This window comes from Coturnix japonica, chromosome 15, assembly GCF_001577835.2.
Source record: "Coturnix japonica isolate 7356 chromosome 15, Coturnix japonica 2.1, whole genome shotgun sequence".
Taxonomy (NCBI): Eukaryota; Metazoa; Chordata; class Aves; order Galliformes; family Phasianidae; genus Coturnix; species Coturnix japonica.
Genome location: NC_029530.1, coordinates 9,800,427 through 9,823,786, shown reverse-complemented (window position 1 = coordinate 9,823,786; position 23,360 = coordinate 9,800,427). Strand labels below are relative to the sequence as shown.

The window sequence follows — 23,360 nt, the reverse complement described above, 5'->3', positions numbered from 1 at the left end:
TGGCTGTTCCCACTCCTGTACATCACACGTGGCCAGAGGAGAGACAAGGGAATGGGGTGGACCTGCAGCAGCCCCATAGAGCAAGCTGCCTTCGTGCCTCTCCTAGAGCTGCCATGTTCAGTGTTTCCTTATTAGCAAGCTGGCATTTTCTCTCTAGAAAGAAGGCAGCACGGAGAGGTTGTGTTCGTTTCACATTCCGCAGGGTACAATTGATTTGCAATTTAAATGTCATGGCAGGTTGTCAGGCAGCCTGCAGCTTTAGCCAATCTCTCACCCTACCTTCTGAATTACTGATTTTTGTTAATGAATTATTTATTGTTTTTGTTTCTCAAACATCACCGAGACGAGTCAGGCCCTCGGGTTGAACCCCACCATCGATGTGCTTAAAACACTTAGCAGAACAAAACTCCAGGGATTATGTCAGATTCAAGGTTTGCTCTGATTATTTAGTGGAGGATAATATTTGGCAATTGAAGCATGATTCCTTTGCAGAGGCATCTGTTTATTTCCCCTTCTTTGCCAGCCTTCCTCCGAAGCACCGGTGGAAAGTCTCCAAGTGACTCAGTGGGCCCAGAGTCTGTCATCAGGCTGTTTTGAATCACTTTTTATTCCTGTTCTTGGTGATTTTTGCTGCCTTTGCCTTATCGATTGTGTATTATTATGAGCTTGATTTCCTAAAGCACTGTGAACCATCGGAGCTCTGCCCAAAATCTTGGTGCCATTATGTGTGTGTAACTGAGTCTTGCAATCACATGCATATCATTACTTGTACAAATTAAATTTCAACTGGCAAACAAATAGAATTCCTATTCAAATCTGTAATCTTAGTGCAAATCTGAGGGAAAAGCTTTCACTTGCACAGCTCCCGGCAGTGCAGGGTAACCACTGGGCCCTGTCTCATGGAAAAGCAAAGCACTGGAAACAGCTTGGAATAAAAACCAACCTGCAGGAAAATCCCACTGTCACAGTTCGCTCCCTATTGAGCTTTGGATCAGATCCTGAGCGCAGAACTCCTCCAGACAAGAACCTCTTGGAAAAGCTTTTCTTCAAAGGGATCCTTATTTTGATGTGATTCGTGGACAGGAGGAAGTTGTTCAGTGCTGGATGTAACCATGAAACTATCAGATGTCACAAGGCTGGGAAGAGCGCCCTGGTTCCAGTAGCTCTGTCACTGTTCTGACAGATAGACATCAACAACTGCCTTGATTGCATGGTAACGATGCTCCTGACTTGGCCAGCAATACACCACAAAAGCAGCCTGCTCATTTCAAGCAGTGCAAAAAGCACCAAGGGGAGGACTGGTATGCTGGAGCTACCCCAGGAACTGTCTGATATCAGCCTGCTTTCTTCGTAGTCTGTCACGATCACTGCAATATGGCATTCTGTCTGTAGGGCAGCACTCCGTTTTTCAAGGTCCCTGCATTTTCACATGACAGCCCAAGGGTTGCTTAGAATATCTGGTTATTTACTGTAGTCACAGAAGATAGCTGTTTACCTCTTAGGAACTCCTTAGGCCCTCTTTGCCTTGTGCTCTTCTGTATGATGGAATAATAACAACAATCTAACTTGAGAAGGAAGGATCCTTAGCATGCTAATTAAGAAGAATGTATATGCTTCATTATTGAAAGCATTTATCAGACAGCATTGTTGTAGCAACACAACACAGCTTACAGTTGTCAGTTAACTTCTCTAAAGAGACGCATTCCATATTGAATATTTTGAATATTTTACTTACTTTTAGCTCATTAGAAGAACAATATGGATTATTAGTCTTCTAAGAATAAGAAAATAAGGGAGGTGAACATAAAGCTTCCAAGGATCCTGCCTATACTGGACTGCTGGTACATCGTTGATATTGATGTCCTCAGCTGCTTCTTCCAGGTAGAGAAAGGCCCTGCACAAATAAGGTGTCATTCATCACCCGCAGACGAATGCTCTGTGCTCATAAACCCAAGCAGAACTAGTATGTTCAATTCAAGTGCTATGGCCAAGTGCTGTCCTTCATTCCGCAAACAGGCTGAGTACGTCTTCAGCTGGCCTGCTGCTTGAAGCTGGGCTCATGTGTCAACCAGCTCACACAGCAGAGCCAAGGCAGGCTCAGTCTGTTGTGCTCCTGCCTGGAAACAGTGCCCAGGGCCATTTCAGTATTTGCTCAAAAACACTGTAGCTGTTCCACTGAACTTGGAGCTCTCAAAGCCCCCAAGAACTTCATTTTCGATTAATCATCTAAAAATCAGCTTGATAAGTAGCCTCTGTGAAGACAACAACTTAATGCCACTTTCCTTTGGCGAAATGTCACTAGCAGTACATCCTGTTAACACAGAGATAGGAGACAATCTGAAAACAAGACTGCTGGGAAACACTGATAAAGACAATTGATATGTCATAAAAATCTCCTTAGTTCCAAGTTATTAATCTATTTTACATTCACAGCATCTATGTTTCAGGTCTCATCAGAACAACTGACAGAGCGGGAGCTTCTCAGCTGGCAGATTTTAACCAGGGGAAGCCTCACACCATGCAGGCCCTGATGTCCTCACCAGCCACGATCCTCCTGTTCTTATACAATCAGGACTTGATGTGTTTTGTTTCATTTGAGACACATCTGCCCTTACCATCGGTTTCTCATCACTACAGAAATGCCCCACGAAGAGCAGGTTTGGCTGTTTGGGTCACTGGATGGTAACAAGGGCAAGAAAGTGCCTAAAACACGTTTGGTTTTGTTACTTCTTACTGTTCCAGGTGTAAGATTGCACCTCAAATACAGGATGGGCATCTGCAGGAAGACGGGATTGGGATGATCCAGAACAAGAGGCTGTCAGCCTCCACCACAACCACACATCAGTCTTAACTGCACCCTCACTGAACACAGCCACTGACTAAAATGACATTTGATTGTGATTGCAGCCCAAAGAATATCTTTCCACACCAGGTATCCCTTTTGTCTTTGTCAGAAGCTAACTAGCAGCTCAGTGACTGAGTCCGAAGCACATAGAGAAGTATGGGAAGGACTTGCTGGCTCCTCGGGCAGTTCTCAGCTGCTGGTGGCACATGCACCAGGATAAAGCAGCTCTGAAAGGACGATTAGAGCCTCAGAACTGGAGCTGTTGGAAGCTCTGATGTTCTCATGTTTCAGCCCAGACTCTTCATGGCCACCGGATACTTGTTTGCTCTTACACTACCATCACCCTTGCTCTTAATGGAGACATGTTTACTTCTTATTCCCTGAAGTTTTGTTGAGAGCAACTCTATTCCTTTCTTTGTTTTTGGCTAAACAAATGATGTGAAAATCTTTACAAAAGACAAGCTCTGGATGACCCTGTCATTATCCTCCAGTCACATTTTGTCTCCTTTCAGTAAAGTGACCAAAGCTGCACTCCTGATCCCAGAGTAGGTTGCAGCAGAGCTTTGTATCGTGCTCCTAATATTCTCCCCTTCCTTTGGAAACATCCCAATTGATACGTGCGTTTTGTCAGCCTGCTTCATCTTGGGAGTTCTCAGTCATTGTGAGATCAGCAAATACACCCAGATTTTTCTCTTCTTCTGTCATTTCCAACAAGCATTAGGAAGATATTGTTCACACTCCCCAAGCACATGGCCACGTACTTTCCACTATTAAATGTCATCCCCTTTCTGATGTGCCAGCACTCAGTGTTATCCAGCTCTTCCAGAAACACAGATATCTCTCTGTGCTGCTAGTGCTTCCCGACCTTGTGCCATCAGCAAATGCCATCAGCTCACTCCTACCTCTTGTAGAAATATAGCGTGAGATGCAAAGGATGTAAGGAAAGCCTTGCTGGGTCAGCCTGAGCATCCCTGAAGCCTGGAGCTCCGTCTCAGAGACAGGCAACCAGAGATGTGCACAGGAGCTCAGCCTCTGAGCTTTTCCCCTGGCTCCCCACACATCCACACGCTGCATGTTTGAGGTGACATCTCTACATTTCCCATTTAGCAATTTATACCCAATTTATACATTGCCATCTCTTCTCACCTACCAAATAGCTCCCCAGATAAACAATATTGCATTATATTCAGTGCTCTATTAAATCCAGTTAGATCAAGCCCAATGTAAATCGGTTAGATTAAGCCCAATGTAAATCAGTTGGCTAGAAAACTATTATTGAAGAAAACTGACAATTTCATGTAACCTATCTTTTGTAAAATCACATTATATTTTACTTTATCTTCTACTTAACACACCTGTCCCCAACTACTTTTTTCCCTTGCATTTATTTGTAATGCATCTAAAGTCCTTGAGGTCAGACAAACAGAGCTGTATATGGCTGGGTTGCTCTTCTCCCCCTGTTTAAAACCAGGCAGTGCTTTGGTAGCTCCTCAGTGAGTCCTCACTACCCAAAATGCAAAACGTCGTACTGAATAAGTGAGGATGTGCTCCGGGTTTGCCAGGTGTGTGGGTTTGGGGAGGCCTTGTTCTTTAAGCTGCACGTCAGGTTCTCATGGGCATCGCTCTCCCTTTGGGTGCAGTAACTTCCATTTCCCATTAGCTATCACCCTTTGCCCTGATCTGTCATCCTTTGCCATGATCTCCGGTCATAGAAAACAGAAGTAAAAGTCATTTAACACAAGGCTGTACCTAACATTAATAAATACATAAATAAACTGGAACACAAAATGGAGAGAATCTGAACACAAGACTCTCCAAGCAATCTGTTGGGTGCCATGGCAGACAATCTGTGCCACTGAAATAAGTAGCAGGGAACGTGTAGCTTTTCCTGGCACTCCAGCTTGCTCCCGTCCCTAAATGCAGAGGGAGCAACCAGCAGGTTACGCTGTACCGAAGCCCTGGGTCTCCAGGATTCAGTTTCCTGAAGTAGGTCACATTTGATCTCCTTCCAGGCACACTGCAGAGGTAACTGCTTAACAGGGAGCCTTCAAAAGTCATATTCTGCTTCCTAATGCTGCCAACACCTGCCCTTCAGAAATGCAGCCATACTGACAGAACAGTTTTTCATTGATTTTGGGTATAAACAGGCCAGGAATCCTGTTTTTCCCTTCAGTTACCTGTATTTCTCCTAAATTTCCCCAGAAGGTACATATTGACTTTCAGGCCGCATTTACATTCAGATGATGGCTTGTTGTTGGAAAAAGTCCCTTCAGAGGGGCTCATTAACTTCCTTTCAAATGTTTTCTGGCCCCAACCAAGGGAGCAAACTAGCAAACAACTCACCGTGTGGCTTCTATCTGAGCTTAAAGACACGGGATCCTGCATTTGTGTTGTTCGTTCTAATGCCACTTCCAGCTTCAGCACGGCTTAATGACAGACCGGAGCCCATCTGCTCCAATGACTAGCTTTGGACTCAGAGGGAGAGCCCTGAGGATAATTTAGGAGCACATTTTATAGTTAGTGTAACTTCATTCCAGACCAAGGCAAACATGAGCAGGTGGAAATATCTCTCAAAAGCACAACCTGACCTACATAGTGCACTGTAAATTAAAGAGACGTATAAAAATAAAGCATTGACAACCCAGCACGTTCGCAACAAGACCCAGATACGGGCCTGCAAGCGCTCCATGCCACCTGCACATGGCTGCCATTCTGCAGTGCCTTTAAGCCGATCTGCACTCTTGTTCCTTCTGCTTTATCACTTTTCTCCCCACTGCTGTGCACTTTCTGGCTCGCTGTTCTCCATTACTTCATGGAGGAGCTGCAAGCTGCTCAAGGCGATTTGTCCAGCACATTTACAGACAGCAAGGGGCCACATGAATCCTTGTAGCCAAGGCCCAAAATGGCACAGAAGCAATGGCAGCACACAGGCAATGGGTTTCCAGTTGGGTATGTAGCTCCAAGAGCTCCTGTGGGGTTAGGACCACCATGGCTCCCATCACCCCAAGGCAGCTGCAGTCACCTGGGGGGGCTCGGTTACCTCAGGGGTCACGGCCATCTTAGGGCTCCGACGTCACAACAGCACATCCAGCCAGCACTTAAAAGGCCCACAGGGTTATAAAGGGGGATAGAGACGAACTCCTCCCCTGTAGGAGGGCTGAGGGCCCGGCAGGAGGCGGCTCCCGGCCCCGTCACCTGACAGGAGGCGGCCGGCACCGCCCCGCTGGGGGGAGGCAGGCGGCGTCGGGAGCGCGCTCGTCTCGCCGTGCCCGCGTCCCGTGCGGCCGCCATGTTGTGCTGAAAAGCGGCGGCGGCGGCAGCCAGGAGCCCGGCGACCCCGGCCCAAGGCAGGACGCCGCGCCCCGGGACGGGGTGTGGGGGCTCCGCGCCATGCCTGGCCCCGAGGTGAGGAGCCGCTGAGGGTCCGTGAAGGGGTTCGGCGCCGCGTGGGGGGATGCGTTGGGCCGGGGCCTGGCGGAGGGCGGCCGGGCTGTCACGGAGGGCCGCGGCCCGGCACGCCCCCTCAGCTGGGGCGGCTGCGCTGCGCTCCCTCGGCCGGGGGCTCGGGGCTCGGTGCGGGGCTCCGTGTGGAGCTCGGTCTCCTCTTTCTCCCCACGGGGCCCGGCGGCCTCGGGAAGGTGACGGTGCAGGGCCGCGCCGGGCTCTGGCCGTGCCCCGTGGCCGCCTCTGTGTGCCCGTACCCCGCGTTGCCTGCTGTCCCGGCCCCGAGCTCAGCCCATATCGGTTGCGTACAGCTGCTTGGGTCTGTGCTCCCACTAACGAGGTTGTCAGGGCTTTTCTATTGCTTACGGTGCGTGGGGGCTTTAATCGAGCTTCTTCCCCGTGTTTTTCTTAACAGTCCCGTTCCTCTGGTGGGATTTGAACAGATGTTGCCCTTCTCTGGTGAGTACGGTTCCATGCCAACCCTCCTGACCCCAAACCGTGCTGAAGTTTCTGTGTTTTAAGGGAAGCTCAAGGTTTGCGTTGTAGTTGCGTTGTCCCTCCTTTTAGGGAATGCTGCTTTACCAACCTCAGATTCCTTTGCATCTCTCTGTAGAAGTAACTGATGATCATTATGGCCCTTTGCAACCCAGACCATTCCATGATTCCATGGCTGTTTCATTCCTTGCACCCCTCCCTTACTGGGTGAGGGCTGGGCACAAGCTTGTGCCTCGCACAGGCTGAACATCTGGTACCTGCTTCTCTCCTGTCTGTGCACTTCACCTGCCTGTTTTCTGGTGTGCTGAGCCCATGTTGCCATGTGCAGTGAAGCTTTTTCTTAGCAGAGTTTGTCTAGAGAATCACATGGAGTAGCATGGAGTGATGATTGACTTTATGGTGGGAATAAAAGACTATTTTAATTGCCCATTGACAGGGGATGGTTGTGTGACTGAGGGAGCTGTGGCAGGTTTTGTGCAATACCTGCCATGTTTGAAGCTTTAGATAAAGGGCTGAGGGTGCGTCTGGTCTGTTAGTAAAACCTGTTGTAGTACTGAAAATCCTTTGTGGTAGAGGATGAAGGGGAGCTTGTATGAGTGAGTTTATAGGTAGAGGAGATGTGACATCTAGTATCTGTGTTGCTTTGCATTAGTGATCATAGTGGTTTTTAGAAGACAGAACAAGTACTTTCTTTCGTAGTACAGGAAATGCTGTGAGCTCAGAGTGTTGAAATCATTGTCAGATAAGTAAAGGTGGGGCATAGGCTTCTGAAATGCTGCACTGAGAGGTTTCTCTGTGCTTGCTTTGGAGTTGGGGGAGAGGCAGGTGGGCAGGGAAAATGTTAAGCAGCAGGTTTGTTGGCAACTGTGCCCAAAGGTCTTTGAGTCCTAAAGATTATAGGAGTGATATCTTGAGACAAGTTAGTTTTCTGGCTGGTAGTATTATTGGTGCTTATTTAGGATTTTGCTAATGTCCTGCCATTAACTGTCTGAACTAGAAATTAGCCAAGTGTTAGCCTGCTTAAGAAACCATCGGCAAGGCCAGCTTGATAAGCTCTTGATTTTCCCATTAAAATGGCTGTCTGCACCAGAAGGAACCAGAAATGCAGCGTGTCCAAGCTCCTGAAGGTAGAGAGCACAGCACTTTATCTGAGATCTCGTTCCACCTACATGCTGTGCAGGGTGGTGGAGAGAAGTGTGTTGTCAGCCCTTCAGTAGTAGGAGATCTGAGCAGTGCTTGGCTGACAATTAATGTGTCCAAATGGAGTAACGTAAGGAGAAGAGTATCAGTGGGCTGCTGGAGAGCTGGGAAGGAGCCTGATAAATCTGCTGGAGTGCAAGGAAGGAGTCATTGTCTGTGGAGTGAATTGGAGGAGCTGGGTTAGCATCCAGCATGTGGGGTCTTTTCTGCTGTGGAAGATAAAAGGTTGTTCCTGTTCTGGTAGCTCTGCATGGGGTTGTGTAGCTGGGTATGATCATGGGACTCTTCTGTTTGGTGCTGGTTGTTTGTTAGAGCCTATGACTGCAAAGAGTACAACAGTGCTTATCAGTTACTGTGAGCTAGAATGGAAATCCCAAATAATTGAATGTGATCTTATTTCATAGCTACTTCTATTAACCAGATCAAATAATATGAATTGTTTCTTTCAGGATGAGCTTCCAAGCACTGAATTGTCTGTGCCTCTTTGCTGTAATGTACAACTGTTCTGCATGTGTACCCAGCTGAAGTAGCTGGTAAAGATCTGCCTATTAGGTCCCATATGGGTTTTATGTCTCTGGGACATGAGCTTCCTTTGTAATTCTATCCTTCTAGATATTAGTGCCATAACTTTCCAGTGCTTTTAGGAAAGCTTTGGGAATATGCCTAACGTGCAGATCATTCTTGTGATTAACGGAGGTTTTTAAAGACAGCTGTTCCTTTATCTTTGTGGAGCTGTGAGATCACAGGGTGACTGAGCAGTTTGCATGGAAGATATGAAAGGGAATTTAGTGCTAATTTAGGATTTGAAATACAGACTTACTACAAAGTCAGTAAGAAACTCAAGACCTCAACTTGCAGTGCGTTATTACTTGTACCTTGGATGCATTAGTCCCACGTTAGGCAGGATTACTGTATCCAGATGGGTATTTTGACTTGCACATGTGCTGCTGTCTGCTGCTTGTGGGGTGGGCCAAAGATCACAAGCTGCATCATCATTTGGTGTCAACTGTTTTTGATCAGAGTGCATTTGATAACAAAAACAGCCAAGACCTTGTCCCCTTCCTTTGGGGTGGGTAGCTGAGAACTGTCAGCACGTGCTTGATGTGCTAGAGCTGTGAGTGGCCTAGCTCTGTTCTTCTCTTTAGCTGCTTAATAACTTCTGGTGCTGGTGTAAAGGAGGTGAACACCAGCTGGCTGTTGTTCCAGGAGACTGTTTTATGCCATAAGGGAGTCCTCAGCTCTGTCTCTGCTGATTGGAGCTGGGGGAGGAAATCAACCAGTAGTAACAGAGGAAGAAAGGAGTACAGCATCATCTGGTAGAATCCAGCAGTACCTTTTAGGTTGTTCTGGAGTGTGTCTGGGTTGTTGGTGGTATAAAATGGGGATGCTCTGCTCACATGCTGTGGAATGATGGAGCTGCATCTCTGCACCGTGCAAAGGGAGCTCAAGGAAAAGTGACGCTGAAGGTTTTTTGGGATGTTGAGATAAAGGCATTATTTCTGGTGTCATCGATGTCCATCAAAAAACGCTGTTTTGGTACCTAGATTTGGCTAATCTTCTGGGAATCATAATCTACAGTTCAGGAAGCAGCAGTTGATTTGATGTGCATCTGATAGCAATTTAACTGGAAAGATGCTGTATAGGTCTTACTGGGGAGAACACAGTATTGTGGGGGCACTGATCTTCTATGGGAGTTAATGCTGAAAGTGCATATGGAGCTGATGAGAGGTAAGGGGCTCTGAGTTCCAGAGGGTGGCCTAGAAGTTGGTGGATGTGTAGGAAAGGTGATGAAATTGTTTTAATAAAGAGCTTGAGCTCTTCTCCTTTGTGGACCAACACATAAATGTCAAAGTTCATAATGTACTGTTCTTATCTTCTTCAGGCCGAGCTTTAAAATAAGAAGTTGTGATTGCATTTTTAACTTTGTTACAGGAAATATCAATTTAACCCCTCAGAGCTGATCATTGTGCCTATGGGAGACTGCAAGGCTGAGGCAAGACTTGGGTGCTATTTCTTGAGCTGGGGCAGTTGTGCAGATGCACACAGACACATAGCAGACTCAAGGCTAATAGTCTTTGGGGAATGTTGGATGTATTGAGATTTTTTGGGTTGTTTTAATTTCAGAACAGAAGTTATTCTTTACTGGTATTGTCTCTAACAGGTGTGCAAGATCTACCCTGTCATGTCCTGCTTCCTTTAGGCAGTAGTGGGAAAATATCTTAAAAAGATACTGTTAACTGCTTTCTACTTTCCATAGAGGCAACATTGTCTAAGTAACTTACTACATAGATCTGATTCTCCCATGCTGTGTGTACAGTATCCACTCAGCTAAGGCGTCTATGGAAGGCTTCCTTCCTTGAGGCTTTGGCCTGTTTTAAGAATGTGGGAAGGTTTTTCAGTTGGGGAAACAAGTGAAAAGCTGTATGTCATGTTTTAACTGGGCTTTCTGAAAATAAAATATCTTGAAATAGAGGACTCCATCTAAGATGTCTGTAGGATATTTCTTGTGTGTACAAATCTATGCATTCTCTAAGCCAGCTATCTCCAATTGTTCTGGTGCAGTACAAGCTTCAGTTCCTAGAATGTAATCAATATTGAGGTAGGTGATACACTTCAGGTTTTGTGGAGGAAGACTGTTGCGTTGCTATAATTAAGTCTGTATCCAGAGCATTAATTCTGTATTGCTACCTGAAATGAAAACAGCTTCTCTTTTCCTATGCATGTCGAATTTGGCTCCAACATCAGCAGTGCCGAGGCGGGCTCCAGGCAGCATGAAGCTCTGTGTGACCCCCTGGGGGAAGCTGCTCCTTTTCAAGAAGAGGACAAATGCATGTCTACATGCTGCAAAGCATAGCTGGGAACTAAGAGTCTTGTCTGAACACCAGCTGCTTTTGGTTGGCTTCCTGAAGCTGCATGGAGCATGGAGCAGGCGGCAGGACTTGCCTGGGGGTATGGCTCATTTGCTGTCTCCCCAGCTCAGTCCTTCATATCACCCCTGAGTAAATCATAAGCTTCTGAATCCTTTGAGAATGACTTTTCTGTTTCATCCAGTTTGACAGTTCTGTAAGCAAGTTTATTTTTTGTTTTGGTACAACCGCTGTCAGGGTTTTGGGGAGTAGATGGAAAGGTTTGATCTGATCTACACCTACCTTAACTGTGGAGTCTTAAAGTATTAATATCTTAAAGCAGCTAGTACATGGGTAAAATAACTGAGTATTTCTGAGATGAAGCTGTAGTTGTGGTATTGAAGCAGTCAGAATCATCCTGTCTACTGGCTGATCTAGTGCTAATTTGGTATGACTTATGCCACTGCTACGAGCATTCAACGTGACTGTTAGGCTGTTCATGAAGTGGTTGTGGCTGAGTTTGAGATTAGAAAGTGTTTCTTTGGAATTTCCTATCAGCTAGTTAAGCTGGGGACCCATAGCGTGACTCCTTGCTCTCTCTGCAAGTAGACCATGAAGGGGAGTCAGCTTTTTGCTGTGGCTGCCTAATTTCATTTCTTGCAGCCATAATTGACATAAATGTGTACCTGGGAAAGCTCTACTTATTGCATGGCTATCTGCAAGCACGTAATTGCTATCATTGGAACTTTAAACCTGAGATAAAATGAGGTGCTGGGAAGCTCTGTCATTCCTAATTATATTGTTTGCATCCTTGATAGGCTGTTTGCTTTGGAACCCAGTTCTGCATTTTTTGCAGCTGAAAACTGTCTTCGGTTTTGCTTTCCTCCAGCCTCCAACCAGAGCTGTGAGAGTGCCTTCTGTAACTCTCACAGCTCTGGTTATCAAAGTTTGCTTTTGCTCTTCTGTGGGTTCTTGAAGTTCTTGTTTCCCAACAGAGAACAGATAATGTAAAATGGGAAGCTACAAGATGAAAGTTCACCTGCCATATCCCAGAGGCAGATCTTATTGTGAATTAATGAGGACACTGCTCCATCCATTCCGTAGTCAATTTTAGTTTGAGTAGAGCAGAAATACTTTTGTGAGTCATGAGTTGATAGTTTTGCTTTTATTCTTCAGGAACTCATTTACTTTTCTTATAACAATCAGTATTTGTAGTGTGCTGTCACGTCAGAACCCCCGTGGTGTCTGACAGCCTTCACTGGTTGAACAGATCCCCCCCTTTCACTCCTGAATGCTGCTGAATGTAGACACTGGTAACCATCTGACCCAAGAAGCTGGAGTGAAGTGTCTAAGTGGACCACATTTCTAATTTCTTTTGGTTATTTATCTCTAATAAGTGGAACTTGGAAGCCAGTGAAGCCTACTTAATGTAAACTTGTAAGCTTATTGCCTCTGCCTGTAGATCTTCTTGTTTCCATCTGAGTGCTGGGCATGTTTTTCTTGAGTGGATAAGCTTGTCATCAAACGAGTGACTAATCCTTATCACACCAATGTGCATCAATACAATTAAGAGTTCCTGTTCTTTAATTGCATGGTGATTGGACACACTAATCATGAGTATGTTGGAGAATTCAATATCTTTGTTTTCTCTCATTGCTAATAGCAGGAATTTGCTGTGAACGGTGCATTATATTCTGGTTGGATACCCATTATAATTAAATTCTTATCTTTGTCTATGTTCAGTGAACCTTTCTTTGAGTGACTTCCATAAGAATGTACCTTTTTGTGCTTTGGGAAAGTCTGATCTCTGTGGAAAAAGGGAAGAGATGAGAACAAGGTAAATATTTAGAGGTCTGGTAGGTTTTCCTTATAGGTTTGGCTTATGGCTTACAGTTGTTTCCTAGTGCGGAATACAATAGCTTGCTTGTTTTCTTTTACTTTGGACTGGAATCTCTTTATCCCTTCATACTCAAGCGTGAGTATCACATGATTTGGAGGTGTTTGCTTAGTGTGCTTCACTGCTGCAGAGCATCCCTGTATGTTACAGATGAGTAAATCAGGGCTGCAGGGAGAGGAAACATGGGAATGTGCAGCTTTGGAGCTGCGTGTCAGAAGCTTCAGTGCTTCATTGCTGGTGTGTGCCCTGGCAGAAACCAGGGGCAGTGTTGGGTCAGACAGACCTCTTGCTATGAAGAGATCAGATTTCTGTTTTGGATATCCTGGCTTATTTTACGAAGAAAGCTACAGCTTCAATATGCCAATGTGTACCTCTGTCCTCGTTATACCTACAGGTGCTCAAACTGTGTTTGTATAGAATGGCCTGGCAGGAAAACTAATTACAGGTTCTTTCAGAATCTGAGGCTGTTTGAGACGTCAGATGGTATCTGGCTGTTTAATTACTCAGAAATGCTCGTTGAAGTGAAATAATTTAAAATATTGTCTCAGAAAAGAGCAGCCTCTTCCATTAGCTTACAGCACACCTGGTCATGGCACTGCTGCTTTTCCTTCCCCTCGGGCTTTAACAGCTGGAGCAAAAATCCACTGCATGTGTTTGAGAGTTTGCTGTTTTAAGCAGTAGGATGGATGCTGGCCTTGAGGGTAACGCTCCTTTCTAGTAAGAGGATAACAAGTCCATCACTGGGGCTTTCTGGAAGTTGGCAGTTTGAGTAGCAAATTCCCTAAAATTGTGATATGACACTGAACTGAAGATGGAATGAGATCCCAGTGATTTAGAAGATATTCATCTTGACTTCTGGTGCTGCTGTTGCAACATTTGGTGCTTTATGTATCCAGTGACTCTTACATTGCTTGGAATATCCTCAGTAACTGATTCTACCAGCAGCTGAAGCTTCTTCTCAGGCTGTTTCACTCAGGTTGAAAGAAATGGAGGAATAACTGCGGGAGGTCTTGTATCGGTTCTCATTAGAGAAGCAAAAGATAACTCACGTGGGGTGGAGTGCTGACTGGTGGCTGGTCTGAGCTGTCAGGCTTTCAATTGCTGGGCCATCCCAGGTGCTCTATGGGATTGCTATCACAGAGGCACTTCCTGTGAACGTGTGGAAGACTGATAACCTGTTAGAGGGGACTAAGGGTGGGAATTGTGCAGTGATTTGATGAGATAAGAGCAGTGCCAAACCTGCAGCTTGTAATAATTTCGCTTGGAGTAGAGAGCAATCTTGAAACCTGCCTGATATGATGCTTACCTACAGAGGGTGGTTCAGTTCATTGGAGTCACTGCTCAGGATGATGCCTGAGGTGGGTGGGTGTGTTGGTGTGCAGTGCACAGCCTGTGGATTTGTGGCTGGAGGATGAAGGGGTTCAGCTTGATTATACAAGTCTAAGGTTGGTAGAGCACAGACACTTGGAGCTATTTCTCATTTTCTTGTCTCGAGAATAGATTTTAGGAAGGTGTTTGTATAAGGTACAAGTGCAGGTGTTGCTGCCCTTTGAGGGACACACCCAGAAAGCCGTCCTATTAAAATTAATAGTGCTCTTGCATCATTCTTCAGGCTGCCGTGCTCTTGTCAGCACTAAGGTATGAAGACTTTTCCTCTTGCATAAGACAACTTGGTTTGTTCTGGTTGAGGAGGAAAGAGTTTGGCAGCTCATTGAAGAGTGAGTCGGATGCTGCCGTGCCCTGTAGCTTATTTTTCTGAACTATTTCAAGCTGCTGTTCAGCTTTCTAACCTGTCGTAGTATGTACAGCTGCCTGATACTGAGCTACTAATTAAACTGATGCGGTGATTATCAGCTCAGCCCTTCCTGAATGCATTTCCTTTACTACTTCTAGCCTACTTCTTGCTACTAGACATGGTTTGTTTGGTGCTCAGTTTAGGGACCTAGCAAGGTTAAGCCTCACATAGTTATTTTATAGGCCCCAAAGTTACAACAGGCTTAATCTACCTTGCACCCTTGTTTCTAAATGTATATAGCACTTCTTGCTTTTTATTCTTTCCCCAGTAAGAGTCAGTTTCTAGTCTAATTGGAAACACTGGCTGCCCTGTCAAGCCCAGTTCATCAAATAATGTAACAGTTTAAAAAACAAACCAACCACCAAACAAAACTCCCCCCAAACCCAGAAACTTGTCAGTAAACTCTTGCAGGTTCAGTGTTATTTCTGAGCTAACTGACTTCACTTCCAGGCAAGGAGCAATAATTGAAAATGTGCCTTGAGAGAAGTTAGTCTCCTTTAATGTGACTGGTTACATGAAAAGAAGGGACTTGAGCTTTTTGTGCAAGAATTACTGTGTTAGGAGTAAGCACCTGAACTGGGAAGAAATTAAGTTTGCAGTTTAAAGAGACTTAATGCCAGTAAAAACTTCACAAACTTGTTTTGAACACCGCAGTTCTTATACTGGACCTTGCCAAGGTGGTTAAAGAATTCCTAAAGCTAGTTTGGATTTCCATGCTGGGTTTGGAGAGCAGTGCACTTCCACAGGTGTGGAGAACACTCAAGTTTGTTCAGGTAGGTTGGTGAGTAGCAGAGGTTTTCATACTGGAAAGCTGGTTTGTTTGTTCTCTAAGCAGTCAGGAGATGTTGCTGTGCAGCACAGGTGAGGTGCAGTGGTGCATGTTGCCAGTTGGGCTCTGTGCTGCTTGTGAAAGGTCAGTGTTTGAACCTCTGTATCAATGAGCAGTGAGCTTCAAACTGGTGTTCTAGCTCTGTGTTCTGGAACTTCCAACCTCCTGGTTGGTTCTGGAAAACTTAAGAGCAGTGCCTGTGTGTGGTTGGTTTTCTTGAGGTCTGCTGGATTATTTGCAACTTGCTGAAATGTGAGAGGTGAAGGAATGCCCTGGGGTCAGTTTAGAGAAGGCTTGTGCTGGATGGAGGAAAAACTGTGGTTAAACAACTCAGTGTGTCGTGTTTGCAAACAGAACCAATCAACATCGTATTTCTATAGACAGGTGTCAAGTTGTGTGTATTCTGCCCTAGGTGACTTCATGTAAAGTGCTGTTGAAAGACTTACCAGATCCTACTTGATGGAACAGATTCTACATGTTGAAACAGATACAATGGATTCAGACCTGTTGGAGGAATGTCCTGCTTAGTAGCTGACTTCCGAGTAGCCACTTCACCCCTCAAAACTCATGTTGGTGACTTAGGTACTTCTGTTTCTTAATAACACCTTAACCAGAATGTTAAGAGTTCAAACAGCACACTGATATTTTTATAGTGAGTGTGTAAATATGGAAGAGAAAGTTGTGAAGCTGGGAATCCATAGGTTGTGCTATGAGTGACAGCTTGGCCTCTGAATTTAGAGCGTCTTTGCCTTGTTATATAAAGCGTGTTGCCTGGTGCTCAACTGCTCCTCCAGCACAGAGCTGTTTGTAACCTTTAAACTCTATAGAGTAGGAATTTATCCTGTTAAAACCTGCATTTGTTTAAAGAGCAACTTGTACTTACTCACCTGTGTCCTACATCTCTAGATCTCAGTTACTGAAATACTGCTGTGTGTCACTCCAAACCTAAGTGATTTTTTTTTTTTTAGGAGTGACCTGTAGCAAACAAAGCTGGACCTGTCCTGCCACTAATCCTACCTTCCATTCTTCAGGTTTAAGCACAGCATTGATCTCAGGGATTAGTATTTAGGGGCTGATCTGTGGGTGACTCCTCACGATGTGAAATCCAAGAGATTCCTCCAGTTACTTCTCAAATGAAGAATATCTGAATTGTTATCTTGAAGGTGATGCCTCATAACACCTGGTATTATTTTACAGTCTTTTTAGCAAGAGTGGGGAAAGTCCTTCCTGAACAAAATAGGCTGAGTGAGCACTGTGGCATGCAATTGGTTTTAAAAAAAAAGAAACTAACACACTAGGCTGAATGGAAGTGACCAAAGGCTCCAACTCTGAAGTAAGAAATAAGTCTAATTTGACTAGTTAAGTTTGGTTCACTTACAAACCTCATTCAAGCACAAAACCTTCACTGAAGTCTTTAGTGTCATGTGGTCGTCTGAAACGGTCACAGAGCAGTGCTGATGCTGCCATCCCACCAGTTAATTGAGGTAAGTTCCTAACTCCATTACAGCTTTACTTCCTTCCAGTATTCTGTGTCACTGTCATTAGTGACACAGCAAGAAATCAACACCTTCACCTTTTGTGTTGCTTTAGCCCCTTGTCCCTTGCATCTTACATCCACATGGGTGTCACACTCAGTGTGGCTGCATACTTGGAGAGGATTTTATGATGCTATGCTTCATATTTGCTGCAAGCAAAATGTATGAGTGCTTCTTCAGTGTTTTATCTGTGAACAAAATTGTCTCTTGTCCTAATGTTAAGTTGCTGCCTTGTTAAGCCTTCACTGGACGGAGTGCTGCTGGTGTAGCCTGTGACAGGTACTGAGCAACAGGGCCGCTCTGCGGATCATGCGACTGAGCTAAGAATATGGGTTGCCTTATGGCACTGGAATGCTGGCGTGGATTCTGGTGCAGAGAGAGCAGCGTGTTGGCAGTGCAGCCATTGCTGCTGAGTTTAGTTACCTCTCAAAAAATGCGACTGTTGTGTCATAAGGGTTTATGTCTGCTGCCTGGCACAGGGGTTATGTGCTGGTGGCACGGCTTGAGCTCTGCTGGGGATTTATGCAGGAAGTGGAAACAGATGCATTTCTTTCTTGGAGACCTGTTTTATTAATGAATAACTGAAACTGTTAAAAGTTCTGGCTTTTAGTACTTGCAGTACTGTTTGAGATCTCAGCTGATAAATGTTCATGTGCTTTTCACAGATAAAATATGCTTAGTCCTCATGGGGTATGGAATAGAGTTACTGGGTTTGTAGGTGTTGAGGTGTCTATAACTCAGCTGTTAGAGCAGCGCACTGAGACTCGGTGCTGGAAGTTACTCAGTAACTTGGATTTGGTTGCTGAGCTGCAAGTAATAGTGCTGGAGAAACACAGCAAGGTTAAATGCAAAATGTACAAACAACAAACACCCAATTCAGGTCCTGTTCCAAAGGGTAATAACACCTTACTTGGTAATAGTACTCATGCAGATACTTGGGTGGCTCTAATGACACTAAGAATCTGTTAATGGTGTTTAGTACCTGGGCAGTGAGGATATTTTATTGTATGTTTCTATGGTACTGTAAGGAAAGTTGTTACCTGGGAGCGTACTAGAATGCTGAAAAAGCACGATTCCTTTGCAGCTTCATGCAAGGGAAATGGACTATATGCATTGCTGTGTTTGCTGTGGTGTGAGTTACTTCAAAATGTTGGCAGATCCTCCTCTGTGGGATCGTGTATCAGTGTGAGGTATTAGTTAGTCTGCTAGTACATTTAATCTAGTTCTGATTTGTCAAGATCTCAAAGGTGGAAACAAAAAGCACTTTGTCCTGGCTATTCTCATGAAGGCTGACACTTGAATCACTCTTTCTAGTTGTCTATTCAGTTATTTCCTTAGCATGCTATACTTGCTGAATGAAGCTCATTGTTTAGTAGTAAACCATAATTGGGTTGCTTCTATTCAAAGGCTTTCATCTATAGGTTGAAAATCTCATTCTGACAATTTGAAATGAGGTTTGTGAACAGCTTCAAGTTCAGTCTTGTCAGTGTAAGTTAGTGAGGCTTCTCTTACCAACTCCACTAACTCATCTGTGAAACCAAGCTGTGCTGAGCCTGACTGCTGTGTTCATCACATCCCTGGTGCAGCCTTTTCCTTGGTCGGATGAGGGGTGAACAGTGGGACTGGAGGTATTTCTTGGTGGATACCAAGCAATAGGGGGCTGCTTTGCAGGTCATGCAACTCCAGCTGAGCTGTAGTGAAGCTCCATAGAAACAGCATCTGGTCAGTTTTGGTGAACTCTCCAGAGAGTCATGTGTGCTTACTGGTGCTTTCTGAATGATACAGGTCTGACACAGTATCCTGGAGATGCTGCATCCAGGTTTTAGTTCTTCCTTTTTATGTTACTGTAAACACTGCTTCCCCATTGCAGTCCCAGCTGTTGGAGGCACCAACAAGTCTGAATCTTTACTTTGCTGTGTAACTTTTTTCACAGTTTTTGGAAGCTCGAAGCATCAGGACATGAAACTTCTGAAGTGTATTTGGACCCTGTGAGAATTTCCGTGACCCTTGTAGGTGATCATAACATATTCAGCCTAAAGTAATTGAGCTTGGTTTTCCTACTGTTTGCTTTGAGCTTTTCAGCCTGTTTGTGTTTACCTTAGTTAAGCAGTAATGATTGTTAAGGCATTAAACTGAGCAATCATAATGGAAGGACAAACCAACCCAATCAACATTATTGCAGACTTCCTGATAATGAAAATTCCAATCGTGTAATACTTGATTTTTATCTTTAAGCTTGGAGAAAATGGGAGTGGTGATGGGAGATCTTTGTAACTGACTTTCAACCAGCTGGGTAGTGCACACTAAAAGCTTGATAGGTGTGGAGAGAATTGCTGTGACCTTATGACTACTGAGGATAACAGCTACTTGTTATGTTAATACAGGGAACAGCTGAGCTACTCCTTCAAGCATTTGAACACCAAAGAATGTGGTGTCCACTTAAGGTTTTTAATTGCTGATGCTTCCCCAGACAGTCTGGATGATTTTGTTTGCTTCCTTATAGTAATTACCTAGATATGTTTTAGGCTGGAAAGTGGGGAGTTAAGAACACTGGGATGTTGCTGTCTTCCATCTGAATCAGATGCAGTCAAGCACATGCCTTTCTCTTGCAGAGGGTGTACAATGTAGAGAAGAGCTAATCACTGAATGATGGGATGTGGGCCTTCTGGAAAGGAGGCAGGTCAGATACAAGCATCTTGCTTTAGGTGAGAAGAATCTGATTTATGGTCTCCAGTGCGGTTTCTGCATACAGCTAATATGAGTGTGGCACTAAGGATGATTCTAGTAAAGGTGAATCTCTTGACTGCAGATGGTTTGGGCAGTTTTCTTAGCATGTCAACTTAAGTGATTGCCGCTGAAGTTCTGAAGAGCTTTGGCAGCTCAGCTGATTCTTGTATATAAGAACAGCTGACTCACTGGAGAACGTACAGTGCTCCTGCTTTAAGTTTAATCACATGCTTACAAGTTGGAATTGTTAAGGATTCCATTGTCCCAATTTAGGGCATCAGTTCTGTTTCATTACTTTCTTAAACTGCACACTACATCAGACCTGTTTCTTACCTCACTCTATGTTGTGTGCTTACCTTCAGGAGCCTGTTTCCAGCCCTGCAGGCTGAAGCATAGCTGTATGCTCTGCTGCTCAGCTGATGGGTGTATGGGCACTGACTGAGGTAAGCATCTCAAGGCTGCTTCTGCATGACAGTAAGTGCCTGTGTCAGGTGATTACTGTAAGACAGACCCACACACAGGTGCTCCTGACTCAGAGAGATGCTGTTTGGTGATGCTGATCCCTACCAGCTCAGGGATTTCTGCTGTAGTAGAAACCTGCCCCAGAGCCAACTTTTGATAGTACATTCTGTTGATATATATACATTCTTTCAGAGGTGCTGCTGTGGAATGGTCATATCTGAAATGCTTGTATTTTGAGCAATTACTGCAGAATAGGTTATAGAACAATAGTAGTTTTAGTGAGTTCTTGGATACCTTTAAGATCATTATGGTAGCTAGCTATCGTGTTAACAGAACCATTCTAAATATACTTCAGCCCTGCATTCTTGACAGAGTAATTGTGATGCCAGAACTTGATTCCTGGTTATGAATACATCTTACATATGCATGCATGTGAGAATGACAGAGCAGCATATGCTGGATGTGAAGGTAGTGTTTCTTTCAGCGTGGCTTGGAGTACATGGGACAATTATTCTTTTGCTTTTAAAGCATTATACAAGATCAGTAATGTGTGGCTCTTTGGAAGTGACTGCAAGCTGCAGGTTAAGGGGAAGTCTGACTAGTTCAAATGAAAATGCATCTTGGTTTCTGCAGTCTGTTCAGGAAAACTGCTTGCAGAGCTTGCTTTGGGTGCTTTCATTGGACATACCATGTCAGGAGGATGCTTTGGTTGTTTCCACTGCATTACAAGTCCATTTTCTGGTTCTGGTTTCCCAGGCTCTCCGACTTTTCTTTTTATTAGATTTCCCCAGCTTTTTTCTATATTGCCTTATTCCTCATTAGTCACGGTGTTAGAGGTGAGTATACCTGCGGGTTTCTGTAATGGGTTGGTCTGACTGACTGCTCAGATATCTGCTCCTGTCTCTAAGCTTGCTCCTAACTGCTTAACTTCAAGGAAATGCACTGATGTTCTGGGAAGAAAGGGTCTTGTATTCCAGGAGTCAGACTATCTGAAGGATGCTGGCTGGCATATCTGCCTGATCTCAGTGAGGGTTGATACTTTTTTAATTACTTTTTGTTAGGAAATCAGTAAAATGTGTTTTTAAATACAGTCTTAAAATGCCTGGTTGACCTGGAAGAGCTTTGACTAGCACTTACCTGGAAGTGTCCAAAGACTGAATTGCCAGTGGATGGAGGGTTTGTCCCTTGCTTCAGAGCTGCCTTTAAGTGTTGTGAGTCTTTGACAGTGCAGTAGACTTGAGTACAAGGTGGCAGCTTGGAGTAGGGAAGAGTTAAAGCTCCAGAAAACTGGAGATAAGGGAAGAAGAAAATGTGAAGAGCCAGTGTGCTATTACTACTGCATTTCCATACCGGTGTAAGACCTATACATTAAACTTATGTTGGCACGCTGTTAAAACCTCCCCCCTGCTTTTTTCCCTGTTCTGTGGAGGCAGAATAGCAGGCTTCAGTTCCTCTGTGTCTTGCTGCTTGAATTCTTCCTAAGGCTGCTTTCAGAGTAGCTTTGCTTCATGCTCTGGCAACCTTGCTTGAACTGTCAGTGCAGTCTGCAGGCCTCTCACTATGAATACTGCTGGCATAGCAGGTGATTGAGCAGTGGAAGCATGAGTAAGTCTCTCACTGGCTGATTCTCAAGTCTGACATCATATCCAAGAAATAGATGGCTCTCTTTCACCATGAGGATAATGAAATAATTCCTACTGTGTTATTCATTAACTCACGTTTCATTTAGTGGCTCCTAAGAGGATAGCAAGCATGCTAGAGGTGAACTTGCATAAGACTTCTGACATTCTTTTGTTAAGATAAGCAAGAGTTAAAGCTATGGCAGACCAAGCTTATGCATGGCAGCGATGTCTCATTGAAGCAGGTGGTATGTGGCGTATTACACTTACTTTCATACTAAGTGGTTTTGACTTAAAGGAGGTAACCTGTATTTAAAGATATTTGAGAGTTAGCTAATGCACAAAGCTGGGTGAAGTTCTTCCATGGTGTGGAGGCTGCAGCTTGCTGAGTGGCTTCATGGAGAGGTGATGTTCAGCCCAGCATGGAAGTGCTTCAGGGCAGTTAATGGAGACCAACAAATAAACTGGGAGACCTGCAGCAGTGAAAGCACGTGGAAAGCAGCGTGGTGACCTGTACAGAACTGCTTGTGGAGGTGCCTGTTAAAAGCTGGCTGGTCTTGTAGTATTTGTGTGCTGAGCATGTAGAATTGGAATATCTCTTAATTGTTAGTGTCATGTCTTCCCCTGCATGCATGCTTGTTTTGGCTGTTTAAACACCTGCTGAATAGTACTCTGCAAAGGAACTTTAAAGGAAAGAATAATGACCTACTTTGCTACGGGGTTTTCATTACTATTAAGTTAAAAAAGAGAAGGCAGACAACTCTATCCCTAGGTTTAGTGCTGTATGTTTTAAAGGGGTCTGTGAGGGCTGGCTGTGACTCATCTTGGCTTTGATGTGGGTTCTTGATGACCTGAACTTCCTAATGAAGGGTTGTGGCTGTTATTCAAGTTGCCATACTGAGCGTGAGCACTGTGCAATTCTGACGGCTTGCCAAGGAGTTCATCTCTCCAAAGGAGGTGTATCTGAATTGTACAATTGAACCAATAAATGAATGTAATCAGGTTAAGCTGTGCTGATTGGAGTATTCAAATGCTCGTTCAATCTTGCTCTGAGTGCATTGTCATTGGTTTATCCACACAGGTAATAACAGATTTCTGAGGGGAGGCTGCAGTTGTCTTGGGTGTCCGAATCCAGGAAAAAGATGGAATAAGCTGTTTGAACACTTGGAGGATGTTAAAGCTGTTCAATGATAAGAGGTGTTTACTCTTCTTTTTTGTTTTCTTGTAGCTTCAGTGAACTGAACCAACCAGCCAAAGAAAGGACACTGAGCAGGGCTTCTAGAGGCAGCATGCTGGTAGATTAGTTGGGCAGCCCAACAGTGTCTTACATTGTTGTTTCTAGAAGCATTGGATGAGGGAGTAGCAGCTTCAGCTAAGAGCAGCAAGGTGGTGGTATGGTGGGTGGGTGGCTGCCTGCCTGGAGATGTGGTTGTTTCCTTACCCTGCTGGGTAGAAGTTACTGGGAGCTCTTAAAGCTGCCTGGAGTTGTATAGATATCCAGGCTGCTCATTTCTGCAGCTCCAACCCTCAGCTAGTGGGGGTTGTATTCACTAGATATGAAGCAAAATACTATATAAGCCTCAAGTATTTGAGGAACCAAACCAAAACAAGGTCTTTCTGGTGCCTTGAACTCTTCCTGTGCTTGGTTTTCAACCTTTTGGATACA

The 23,360-nt window shown here is 44.6% G+C and overlaps 2 protein-coding genes across 6 annotated transcripts in view; one reads left to right on the top strand and one right to left on the bottom strand.

Annotated features, from left to right (window-relative positions):
* Positions 1-5,904, bottom strand: part of ASCC2 (activating signal cointegrator 1 complex subunit 2) — a 31,839-nt gene extending 25,935 nt beyond the window's left edge. The window contains exon 1 of the mRNA XM_015877984.2: positions 5,886-5,904. The gene's annotated coding sequence lies outside the window, so the exon portion shown is untranslated. The remainder of the gene's footprint in view (positions 1-5,885) is intronic.
* Positions 5,905-5,999: 95 nt separating this feature from the next.
* The window catches only part of MTMR3 (myotubularin related protein 3), a 68,233-nt gene continuing 50,872 nt past the window's right edge, over positions 6,000-23,360 (top strand). For 4 of the 5 annotated variants that reach the window (XM_015877980.2, XM_015877979.2, XM_015877978.2 and 1 more), the window contains exons 1-2: positions 6,000-6,250; positions 6,705-6,748. The gene's annotated coding sequence lies outside the window, so the exon portion shown is untranslated. The remainder of the gene's footprint in view (positions 6,251-6,704; positions 6,749-23,360) is intronic. The other variant, XM_015877976.2, reaches the window with a different exon arrangement.